This window comes from Peromyscus eremicus, chromosome 6 (assembly GCF_949786415.1).
Source record: "Peromyscus eremicus chromosome 6, PerEre_H2_v1, whole genome shotgun sequence".
NCBI classification, from domain to species: Eukaryota; Metazoa; Chordata; class Mammalia; order Rodentia; family Cricetidae; genus Peromyscus; species Peromyscus eremicus.
In genome coordinates this window covers 44,870,313-44,882,789 of record NC_081421.1, presented here as the reverse complement: position 1 = coordinate 44,882,789, position 12,477 = coordinate 44,870,313, and the positions used below count along the sequence as shown (strand labels likewise).

At 44.3% G+C, this 12,477-nt stretch overlaps 1 protein-coding gene and 1 pseudogene across 1 annotated transcript in view; one reads left to right on the top strand and one right to left on the bottom strand.

Annotated features, from left to right (window-relative positions):
- Ppm1l (protein phosphatase, Mg2+/Mn2+ dependent 1L) overlaps window positions 1–12,477 on the bottom strand; it is a 276,094-nt gene that overhangs the window by 150,698 nt on the left and 112,919 nt on the right. The window lies entirely within an intron of this gene.
- LOC131912788 (NEDD8-activating enzyme E1 catalytic subunit-like) lies at window positions 5,792–11,428 on the top strand (annotated as a pseudogene).

Genomic DNA, 12,477 nt, shown 5'->3' with positions numbered 1-12,477 from the left:
ATTCTGTAGTCTAGGTAAGATTCTGAAGAGTCCATGGCAGATACTTTCTGTTTTTCAGGGTGATGTCTACACTAAAAATAAACTCCCGGGGAAACAGATGACAGCAACCAATACTGAATGCTTAAGTCCTGGGGAATTAAGATCAACCTTTCAAGTGGCCCTTGGCCATGTCTACAAGGTAGATGACCTTTGTCCTTCCCTTTACTCAAAGATTAATGATGTGGAATTCATGTCTATCACTTGACAGGTATGAGGACACATCAGACACAAGTCACAAGAGAGTATAGTCATTAAGTGTGCACCACAGTTTAAAATTCTATCACAAATACTGAAAATAAGACTTAAAAAAAGCAATAGAGAATACTTGAAAGATACGCGATTTCTGCAAATGAGAGAGCAAGACAGACTCCATTTTACAAAAGAACTCCATTTTAGACAGGATTTGACCAGGGGCTGAACCTGGTTCCAGTAAAAACTAGAGTTCCAAGAAAAAAATCACAAACTGCCAGGTCCCTGGTCAAGGTGACCCCACCACGGTGGGCTGGCCAATGAGGAACTTTGGTAACAACGTCTGTGGGCTCCAAATGTCCTTGTGGCTTTCTGATAACCATTGTTAAGAATTCCTTCAGACCCCAACCAGTGAATTCAAAGGTTACATACCTCACCAATCCTGTGATACCAAGGCTTGTACCTCCCTGCTTGTGGTTTTTCCCTTTAAAAACCCCAAACTCCAAGAGCTCAAGACCATTCTCCTCCACCCGATGCATTGGAGTGCTGGACAACAGTCCGAACTCGAGCTTGTAATCAATACACCCCTGTGGGTTTGAACTGGCTATCAGCTCTGTGGTGGTCTTGTTGGGGAGGGGGGGTGTCTCGTGATGCGGGCACTACACAATGACTGTGAGAATGAGAACAAGACATGAGTGAGTCACCCTGGAGAGTCCCTCCAGCTTAAGAAGGGAAGGGCATCTTAAAGTTAGTTGTGAAAATACTGCCCAAAACAGTGCCATGCACAGATCAGGCTCAGCACACTTCCTCATACTGTCCTCTCTCCTAACCTTCTGAATTAAGGGGAAAAAAAGGCCATGGGGCTGGAGCTGGAGCTCAGTTGTAGAATATTTGTCTAGCTGCACAAAACCTTGGACTCCATCCTCAGATCTACATGAACAAAGGGTGGTGATGAACACCTGTGATTCTAGCACGTGGGAAGTGGAGGCAGGAGGATCATAAATTCAAGGTCATTTTTAGCTACACGGCACATCTGGGGCTGCCGGGAACACAAGATCAGGAGCAAGAGAGGGAAGTGGGGTGGGGGGGAGTACAGAACTTCAGTGTCGAGAAATTACCAGCATAATTCAATCGTTTCCCTATCTTAATGAAGGAACCAAGGGAGGGAGGGGAGAGAAAAGGAGATGGAAGGAGGTAGGGAAGGAGGGGCAGAAGGAGGGCAGGTGGGTCCCAGGGTTACTGTTGCTGTGATGCTCACACTTTTACATCATAGGCCATTACTGAAGGAAGTCAGGGCAGGGACTCAAAAAGGGTAGGAATCTGGAAGCAGGAGCTTATGCAGATGCCATGGAGGGGTGCTGCTTACTGGCTTGCTTCTCATGGCTTGCTCAGCATGCATTTTTATATAACCCAGGACTACCAGCCCAGAGGTGGCCCCACCCACAATGGACTGGGCTCTCCACCATCAATTACTAATTAAAAAAAAAAAAATGCTCTATAGGCTTGCCTACAGCCCAAGCTTGCGGAGACCTTTTCTCAGTTAAGGTTCCTTCCTCTCATATGACTCTAGCTGTGTCAAGCTGACATAAAACCAGCCAGGACAGGGAGGAAGAGAGAGATCAGGAGAGTGAGGAGAGAGGAAGAAAGAAGAAAAAAATGATAAAGAAAAAACAGTGCCATCTCTGGAACCAGGGCCTCTTATTAGAAGAAAAACATGCCAAAAGTAGCAGATATCATTTAAGGTGTATCTTCACATTAAAAATAAAACATTTGTGTCTCATTGCCATAATTTGCAGCATAATAGCACAGTAATCTTCAATACCTAATTATGAACATGCATTGGTATTTTAAGATAGAAAACATTACCTTACAGAAGCCTATTTTTAAATGCTTCAGAAAAGTGGGAGAAATAATAAGTTGCTCTCTTTATTAAGAAAATTAGATGCGCCGGGCGGTGGTGGCACACGCCTTTAATCCCAGCACTCAGGAGGCAGAGCCAGGCGGATCTCTGTGAGTTCGAGGCCAGCCTGGGCTACCAAGTGAGTTCCAGGAAAGGCGCAAAGCTACACAGAGAAACCCTGTCTCGAAAAACCAAAAAAAAAAAAAAAAAAATTAGATGCAATCAAGTGTTTCAAAAATTACCATGAAGTAAGACAAAGACTTACTGTCCTACTATGAAATAACACTGCCTTTTACTATATCCACAGCCCTCCTGTCAATGGACTGGAAAGGAGGTTGGATATGAATAACTAAGAAAACAGAGAAAAGGATGGCAGGCAAGATCTGAGGCAGAGGGGCTGGGGGAAGGTAGGACTAGAACAAGGAACAGAAAACATTCCTCCCTGCTCAAAATGCCCAAAGTCAATTTGACTGAGTCAACAGTTGATATTGGCACACTGGGAGTTGGTTTCAGCTAAAAACGGAGGCGCTTTAGGAGAAGTTTTTATATCGCTCAAAGGGGTGTTTGATAGAAACTTTAAATAACATGAATCTAAGTACAGATTCTGTGCTTTGGGGGGGAAAAAAACCCACAAGACACTGTTTCCCCAGCAATATAGAGCAGTGGGAAGACATATTTGAGAGGAGAACAGTTTGGACTATTGCTAATCTAATAGCAAGGAAATCTCCCACTCCGCTGCAGTACAACTTTATGATAAAGCTCCATCGAGAGGATCAAAAAAAAAAAAAAAACGGTGCTGCATTTACTTTCCAGAAACATGCACACGCAATCAGCACACGTTCTTCTCCAAAGCACATAACAGCCCCTTCCCAAGAAGCTTGCTCACAGAGCCTTCACCTTCAGTAATTTCCGAATAGCTCTCATTCCCATTTTTCTGGCTTTCCTGTATTCAGCCATAAATCTGAAAATGCACATTTACTATTTGCTTCCGGACACAGACAACTAATACATATCCTGGAACACAGGGAAGAAGAACGGCAACAAGCAAAGAATTAGTCAGAGCAAAACCAAGACCATCGATCCTCTCCTGCTGCTGCAAGACAGCACAAACCTCCTCTCCACACAGGGAATCACCTAATCGTAGAAAAAAGCATGCTCCCTGCCTTTTATATCAAGAGGATATTTCAGGGTGTGCGGCACACTGTCCCCTGAAAATGGGAGCCCTAGAGAGGAGTGAGGGCTAGCTCCAACCGATGGATGCTGGCAGAAGCCCCACCTCTGTGCATGGCATCTTCTTGTCCTCTCTTGTCCTCTCTCCTCCTCTCAAGCCTCAGAGCTCTACTTCCCAAACTGGGGTCACCAGAACAGTATCATCACCATCATTTGAGAATTTATTAGAGATCTGAATAACCTTTGACCTTCAGAATCCAAAACTGTGGATGAAGGACTTGGAAGCCTAAGTTTTCACAGAAATTCCATGGGATTCTGGTCTGAATAACCAGTGTCCTGGTGAAATATACTATGTCCATTCATTCTGCCTTCGAACCATATAACATTCAAGTTAAATTGTTGCTAAGCATTTGCATGAGCATACATGTATTAGTCAGGGTTCTCCAGAGGAAAAGAATTAGTCCTCTAATCTGTAGTCCCTGGGGGTCCCTCGAGAAGAGCTCCCCTCTTCAGAGATGGAACTGTTCAGCTTCAGAACACATGTAACCCAAAAGAAAACAAAATGCGTAAAAGTTATTTTTCCCAAAGGCTTGGAGATCTTAAATGGGGCGGTGAGGAGGGGGCAACACTCCCTCCCACAAGCAGACAATGGGGGGGGTGACAACCAAGAACAGCCAGCACAATACTTTTCTGACTAATTATAAGATCCTTGGGGACAAAAACATTTTCTTCCCTTGTCTTGTCCTGTATCCAGGAGTCCCTTGCCTTCACAGAGCTCACAAGCAAAAGGGAATATAATCACCATACATTCACATTAACGGGAACTTGAGAGGAAGCCTTGGGTAGAGCTCTTGCTGAAGTATGACGCTCCCGTCCACCTGAGGCTTCCATTCTCCATAACTGTGATCTAAGATTCAGACTCGGGTCCTCTAATCTGTAGTCTCTGGGGGTCCCTCAAGAAGAGCTCCTCTCTTCAGGGATGGAACTGTTCGGCTTTGGAACACAAATCATCCAACAGAAAACAAAATGTGTAAAAATTATTTCTTCAGGTTTTTTTTTTTTTTTTTTGAGATCTTAAATGGGGAGGTGAGGAGGGGGCAACACTCCCCTCTCAGAAGCAGACAATTGGGGGGGGTGTCACATGAGATGCTTCCTTAGCTACCCTGTGGCTATATATAATGTGGATATAACTTTGCCAATTCTTTTAATAGGAAAACGTTAATTTTTTTTTTTTTTTTGCCTTCTGCTTGTTCCATTCATGGAATAAAAGCAAATATTTCTCCTCACACAGAATGACCTCAGTGTCCTTGAGCAATGTATAACCAGTTCCTTGGCTAATGATTCTAGTTCTGAGTTTCCTGTTTGAGGCTGGGTGATGGGTCCTGGGGAGGCCTTAACCACAGGCGTATTCCTCAGTGCAGCATAAATAAGCTAAATATGTTCTGTTGGCACGGAGTACAAACCCTACTAAACTAAATGTGTAAAGTTGTTCACCTTATGACTGAAAGATCACCCGGGCCTCTGTCTCCTGAACCTGGTGCTTAAAGAAAGAAAAGAAGGGGAAAAAGGAAGGAAGGAAGGAAGGAAGGAAGGAAGGAAGGAAGGAAGGAAGGAAGGAAGGAAGGAAAGAAGGAAGGAAGGGAGGGAGGGAGGAAGGGGAGGGAAGGGAAGGGGAGGGGGAGGGGGAGGGGAGGGAAGGGGAAGGGAAAGAGGAGGGGGAGAGGAGGGGAAGGGGAGGGGGAGGGGAAGGGGAGGGGGAGGGGAGGAAGGGCAAAAAAGAAAATCACTGCACGCGCGTAGGAACAAGGCTCCCTCTAGGTTTCTGTGTTGTTGTTACTTCTCTAATATACAAATCTCCAAGTCTGAAAGTCAATCTGAGAAGGGCAGGCTCTCCCAAAAAGCACATGGGAACCCTTAAGCCCCAGTGAGATGGTACATAGGCCTTTACCCCGGCCTTGGGGACTATGGCGGTCCGAAGGGTGGACCTCCTGATGCTATTTCTGTCATTCTTTAAAGAACACAAGAAAGCTCTCTCGCTCTCGCTCTCTCTCTTTTTTTTTCTCTCTCTCTCTCCCTCCCTCCCTCCCTTCCCCCCCCCCCTTCCTCTCTTCAACAGATACACAGACAGAAGATGGCCAACTGGTGATCCAGTACTTGACCCTACACTTCCTAGCTTCTACAACTTTGGAAAATAAATACCACCACCAGTGCATGGTGTTTCATTACAGCAGTCCAAGCAGACAAATAGAAGTCTCCATCCTGAACTTTTCAACAACGCTCTCTCACTCAGCCCAAATACTTGCTAAAGGTAAGTCTTTGGTTTGTGTGTGTCGACACATGTATAAATGGAATTACCTGTATGCAGTCTACTAGGACCAGTGGTGGCCTACAGAAGTCAACACCCAAAAGCAGAGGTCCTTTTCATGAAGCAGACATCTTGGAAAGCAACCGAAAACTGCTAGGTTGGATGAGATGAGGTATGTTCAGGATGACATGGCCAGAGACAGGCAGCTGCTGGACGGGAAATGCACACTGACGCAAAAGACTCCTCAGCTGAAAGAAATGTCACCTCCAGCTTGCCGTGAGCTCGGAAGTAAGAAAAAACTCTGAAGATGGCAAATATTAGATTTCTTTCTGACCTAGTGAGAATGGAGAAGGTTCTCTGTAGGAAATTAAGCTATCCAAATGGCTTTTAATTGTAAACAATTTTACAGACCTGTGTGAGGACATGTTTATACCACTGACCCACGGGCTAATGATAACTTTTGGGACATTATCTAAATCTAGGTCTCTGCCACAAATTTCCAGAAAACTTTCGGACTGACAAAGAAGCAGCAGGTTCCTGCAGAGCTCCAAGTTCCAGAAAGTGGCAGTGGTGCCTTTCTCTGTGGCCAGTTAGGCGAAACCATCCCTTTCCTCTGTGGTTCTCGGCCTATGATTAGTTGCCTAAGTGCAGAAGTCATTCCTGAACCGTACAAAAATAGCAGTGGCTTTTTGTCACAGCCAGGCCGAGGCCGCTGCACTCCAAAGCAGTGTGAAGTCTTGTCTCATTCCCTTCAGTGTCATTAGGGAAGATGGGACCGCACCCTCCCAACACGGCGCTCCAACCACCGTCGCCACGCCCACAGAGAGCCTCTGCAGTTAAGTGGACTTCTGGTAACTTGATGCAGGGTTGCCAAGTTTTCAGAGGCCCTGCTGTGTGCTAGGAAATCAATTCATCTAAATAAAAGATTCAGTGGTACCCGCATAGAGGAATAATACAGCGTCTGCAGTCATGTGCAGAGCACTTTCGGAGAACAGCTTCGGGCGCTGGTGAGAAGCACAGAGAGATGGAATTCTCCTCACATTTTATTTGCCAATGTTCCGCAGTAAATCACCTAAGCTCATGAACAAAAGGCATGATGCACACACAGAACACTGAAGTAATCAGGCTCTCACTAAGTACCAATACAATCTTCCTGTTCTCAATCAACCCGCGGCCAGCACAGTTTGCCCTCATTCCAAGGGTGACAGGGAAAATGCACACATCAACATACTCAAAATCAGAATGGCTCCACATCCTTCCCTCAGAGGCCCTCAAACTCTTGACTTACTTTTACAAGTCATCTGAATATGAAGCACCACAAGTGAGAATTTTAACTTGAAATGCTCAATAATTGGCATTAAAATTATTTTATGTCATTTGGGTACAATGTATGTGCTTCCAAAAACTTCAAAGCCGGGGGATGCTCAAGCCAGTGTTGAGAACCAGACTTCAGACCCCTAGAACCTAGGTAATATGCTTGACAGGTGTAGCAGGCTGTCTGTAATCCCAGCACTTCGAAGTGTGAGACAGAGCAGGCTGGCTAGCCAAGAGAGCTGTATCCACAAAGTTTTGATTCGAGGGAGAGACTGCCTCAGTGAGTAAGGTGGAATAATAGAGGAAGATCCCTGATGCAAATCTCATCTACAAGCACATGAATACACCAACATACATGTGAACCTGCATACACACATATACACACCATATATATACAATAAACACATTTGAATAAAAGTAAATATCACCAACCAAACACATCCCCATAAAACTTACATTTTCACACTTTCCCTAACAAGGTGAACAATGCACCTTAACAATACTTCAGGACTAGGTCTCATGCCAAATGGGAGGTGTAGAAAGTGTATTCTTCCTGATTCAAAGTGAAAGTGCAATGTGTAGAAAGGGAAAGTTAATGTGAAGAACCCTTTTTTAAAATAAAGAGTGTCAAGAAAGAAGGAAGTAGGAAAAGAAATGAAGAGGCCTCACTCAGCTATTATACATACACAGCATGGCCCTTACAAACACACAGACCCTGGATTGACGCTGAGTCCTGGATTTGAATCCCAGACACAAACTACATGACTCAGACAAGTCTCACCTTGTAGGGAGCAGAGGAGCCTTTAACTCCATGCCAGGCACTAGGCTAGTGCATGCAGCCCTTCTTGTTAAACACTTAGCCTAGTGCCTGGCGTGGAGTCGGATTAGTTGGCCCACATATAGATTTCATTCTGTCAGTCCTGTTCCTCTCGAGAACCCCAACTAACACAAATAGTAAAACTCGGTAACATTACTCCCAACAAATAATTTTATAATATTGGTAGAAGGGGTGTTAAATCATAAAATAGAAATGGGAGAACTAAATCAATTAAGTCCATCCCATATCAATAATTCTGTTTCTAAATAGAAGGCCTGACTCTAATAAAGAGTGTAATTTAGGTATTCTAGTTTGAATATTTATAACAGTCATCATTCTGGATACAGAATACTACATCATAAATCCAAAGTGATAATATAGCGGATGTCAAGGAGCCGGAGACGAAAAGGACAATAGGGAGCTGCTGGCTGAGAAAATGGCTGTTGATGGTGGGTGTGGGGACACTGGGGGCTGGAAGGGCTGCTGGGACCATGAAAAGAAGTTCCTTGAGTGATCTGGGTCCTTCACACATCCTGATTTCGAACCAAGCACTGAATCACTTCAGTTTTTGCTAGATCCACGTACAGTTCTAGCCATTGGAGCTGGTGACTTAGAATGTGACCTCCTGTGAAACCTGGCATCGTCTGGTTTTAGATAAAGACCCAGGCTGAAGTGTTGCTGTGGGGTTCCTAAATGGCAGAGTTCCTAAGCGCAACATCATCCCACATTTCAACAAAGATTCAAGATTTTAACGACACTTTCTACCGACAATTTCATATTACTGTACGTGGCCTAGACTCTGCCATAGCCAGAAGATGGATCAATGGAATGCAAATATCACTTCTAAATTATGAAGATCGTATGTTGGATCCCGGCTCCACTGTCCCTTTGATAGATGGGGACAGAAGGCTTTAAATGAAATGCCCGGGTGATTTTGCCTGGACAACTGCTTGTACTGAATGTACACTGGAACTTTATCCAACACATGCATACCACTGCATCCATGCCCAGGCTACTAGAGCACTGTACCAAGGATGTAAGCATGCTGCAATGGCCTCAAGAGCTGCCTTTTGGAGATGGGGGTCCGTTAGATGGAGGTGACCCTTAACATATTCAGTGGGTTTTCCAAAAGGCTGAAAGAAAGTGTCACAATACAATATTAGGGGTGTTACCTACAGACTCATTCAAGGGGCAGTAAGCGAATCCTTCCTATAGTACATAGACAGCTTCTACAAATGCAGTCATTGCAACAGAGGGTTTTAAGACAGCCACAAGTACATGCATCTCCCTTAATAGTTAGTTTGTATCCAATGATGTAAATGGACACATACATACTTGAAGCAGAGAAAAAGAAAAATGCCCTGCTTGTAAGCGGCTTCATGGTTCCATTCCGTATTCCCTGGCAACTAAACTACAAGAGGTTTTAGACTATCTAACCAATAGTGCTTCTCTGCAAATGAAGTCTCCAGCAATCACACCCACATTAGAGGAGAAACACAGGACACTTTACCTACAGCCAGTAACATCTATTGAAGAACAAACAGGGCCAAATCTTTGCAAGTCCTTAAAGGAATTGGGACTCACTGATGGATAAGTACTGGCTGTTGCTGATGTCACTACACCAGACTGTACTATTTGTGGAGGCCCACAGAGGTTCCTAGTAAGACCTTACTCAAGGATAGAGAATCTGAGCTTGCTTTACCCAGCAGGGCTGCATAATGGGATGATTTGACCACGGGCATGATTACCAGGTGTTTTGAAGGGGCCACACTTGGCTGTACATTGTGCTTTGATCTTGAAAGGTGGAGTTGCCTCACTCCTTGGCACTGTACAAAAAGCCCTTTGGAATTAAGCTTGAGGCGGCTGGGTATTGACCCAGGGCCCTCCCGAAGCTATCCTGTGTCTCTGTCTTTCTCTCCATCTCTCTCTATATTTCTAATACTTCCTCATTCCTCTCTCCTCCCCCCAAGAATCCTTCGACAGGTCAGAGCTGGACCCCGACAGACTCCCACAACTATTCAAACTTCATTTTACTTAAGGAAAGAAAATCAGTACATAATGGAACACTCATAGAAATATGTTTTATGAATGCTAAGGAATTTAATTAAAGAGCAGAAGTGAGGCAGAGGGGACACCCAAGAAAGGAAATTTGATGTCATTTTTAGCATTAGTGTTGCTAGAATTTTATATACATAAATTTTATATTTTATAAACATAAATATATATACATAGATGATAGATAGATAGATAGATAGATAGATAGATAGATAGATAGATAGTAGAGACAGACAGACAGACAGAGTTTTAGTTAGGGTTTCTATTGCTGCGAGGAAACACCACGACCAAAAGGCAAGTTGGGGAGGAAAGGGTTTATTTGGTTTATACTTTGACATGGCTGTTCATCACTGAGGAAGTCAGGACAAGAACTCAAACAGGGCAGAAGTTACAGAGGAGTGTTGTTTACTGGCTTGCTTCCCATGGCTTGCTCAACCCACCTTCTTATAGAACCCAGGACCAGTAGCCCAGGGATGGCACCACCCACCATGCGTTGGGTCCTCCCCCATTGATCACTAAATGAGAAAATGCCTTACAGCTGGATCTCAAGGAGGCATTTCCTCAAACGAGGCTCCTTCCTCTGAGAACTCTGGTTGTGTCAAACCAGGCAGACAGGAACTCTTTTTTAAGTTTATAAATTTCTCTTGAACACTAAACTTTGAGGCTGGACTGGCGAGCATGTTCATTAGTAATATGGAGAATGATGCCTGGAGAGAAAGAAGATTGTGAGCAAACACGCTGCTTCATTCAAGCAGGACAAACACTGTCCTTCGTGTGAGCGTGTTCTTACGGTCAAGAACGGATTCCTCAGCTTGCATTTGAGTGACCACATGTGTAGACATCCTTGAATGGAAAGGAAGAATTAAGTCTTAAGAACATTAAGTATTACAACATGACATCTAGAGTGTATCAAAGATAGGCTGTTTATTCATTAGTACTCATATTTTTTTGGCTATCCAAATGTGTATGAATTATTGCAGAGTTTAACTTGTCCATAGTAATTTGTAAACAGTATTACTGATTAATACCTCTGCATGAAAACAGAAAATATCTCATGTATTTATCTGCAATGCCACAGAGGCCAATATGCACAATTTTAAACCATTGCTGTTTTAAGAAGTTAATGTTTGAACAGTTACCACTATTTTGCATAATTTATTAGTAAAATTGTACATTGTCAAAAATAAATAAATAAACCCAAAATGGCTTAAAATAATGACAGTGTTTATTGTGTCCATGAATCTGTAGTCTGGACAAGGACTCAAGATAGTTTACGTCTGTTCCACTCAACGTCAGCTGGGCCTGCTCTTGAGCTGCAGCTGGGAAATCATGTGATAGCTCGCTCATTCACAAATGTGTCCTGTCACCGAAGCCAGGAAAGCAGCTGGGGGCTGGAACAGCTGGGGCTCCTCTGGCATTGCCCTCTGTCATCTTTCCCTACGTCCTCTCCTATACGCAGACTCAGAGTATCTGGACTCAGGACTCCGTCATCAGTTTTCCATTGTTGTCAAAAGTACCCAAGACACATTACAAATTATGGCAGGAGCCCAGTGAGATGGCTCAGTGCGTAAAAGGGCATGCCACCGTGTCTGAAGACCTGAATCCAATCCTGGAGACCTACCCAGAAGAAGAGAACTAGCTCTGATGAGTTGTATGCTCTGTGCTAAGAGCGCCCCTCCCACTATGAAATAAATGAATGTAATTTTTTCCCCCCAAAGGACAGTTTTGTTTTTGTTTGTGGAGCTTTCAGCCCATGATCAGCAGAACTGATGCTCTGGACCTGTGCCAGAGCTTATCATGAAGGGCATGATGACAGAGCGAGCGATTTACTTCATAGACTCGGGGAGCGGGGGAACAAGGAAGAAGCTGGGGTCCTCATAGCCCCTGAAAGTACACACTGCTAGTGATATGGCTGGTTCCCGTCACCATCTCAACACAGCCGAGCCCCAGGTGGGCAAAAGGTCCGTATGGTATGGCTCTTTAGGGGGCACTTGTTTTTAAAATCCATACAGGGAATGAGACCCGAGAGGAAGTGGCATTGCCTTTTACGGTGTAGCCTGAGAACTTACACGGTTTCCATCCCACTACATCCTATTGATGTACCTGGGTTTGAGGAACGAGAACACAAACTCCCACTTTCCAATGGAGGCGTGTGAAGCCACACTGCAAGACCTTACGGGATAAACAGGACGTACGGGTGGGACCGCTGTTGGAAAATATCATCTGCCACAGTTACCTAACTCTTCACACAGTACACTGTTGAGGTTTGTGATTAAATGCCTTAGGAACCAATTCTGGCAGGCTAACAGGGATTTGTTTTTTTTTAAAGTATTGAGGACTCTAAAACTTGAAAGAAAAGGTGGAAGACTGACCTGGAAATGAACCAGGACTGTGAGAGGCTGGGAGGAAGCTGGGAACAGAAGTCAACAGGCCTTTGTCATCACTGCTGTGACTAAACAGCGGTGTCCCTGGACTCTGGATGTCACTAACAATAAAGACTGAGGTCACTCAGTCTCTGAGCCATTTCCTCACACTCTGAGGTCTCAAGTCATGTATCTGAGTTCTAGATTCCAGGGACACAGTCTGACCCCTTCAGAAAACAAGGCCTACCTTCCACAAAAGCTCACAGAGCAAAGGTTTCACTTCAAATAAAAACAGAGATGGGGGATGGATGGGGACAGCAGCCCA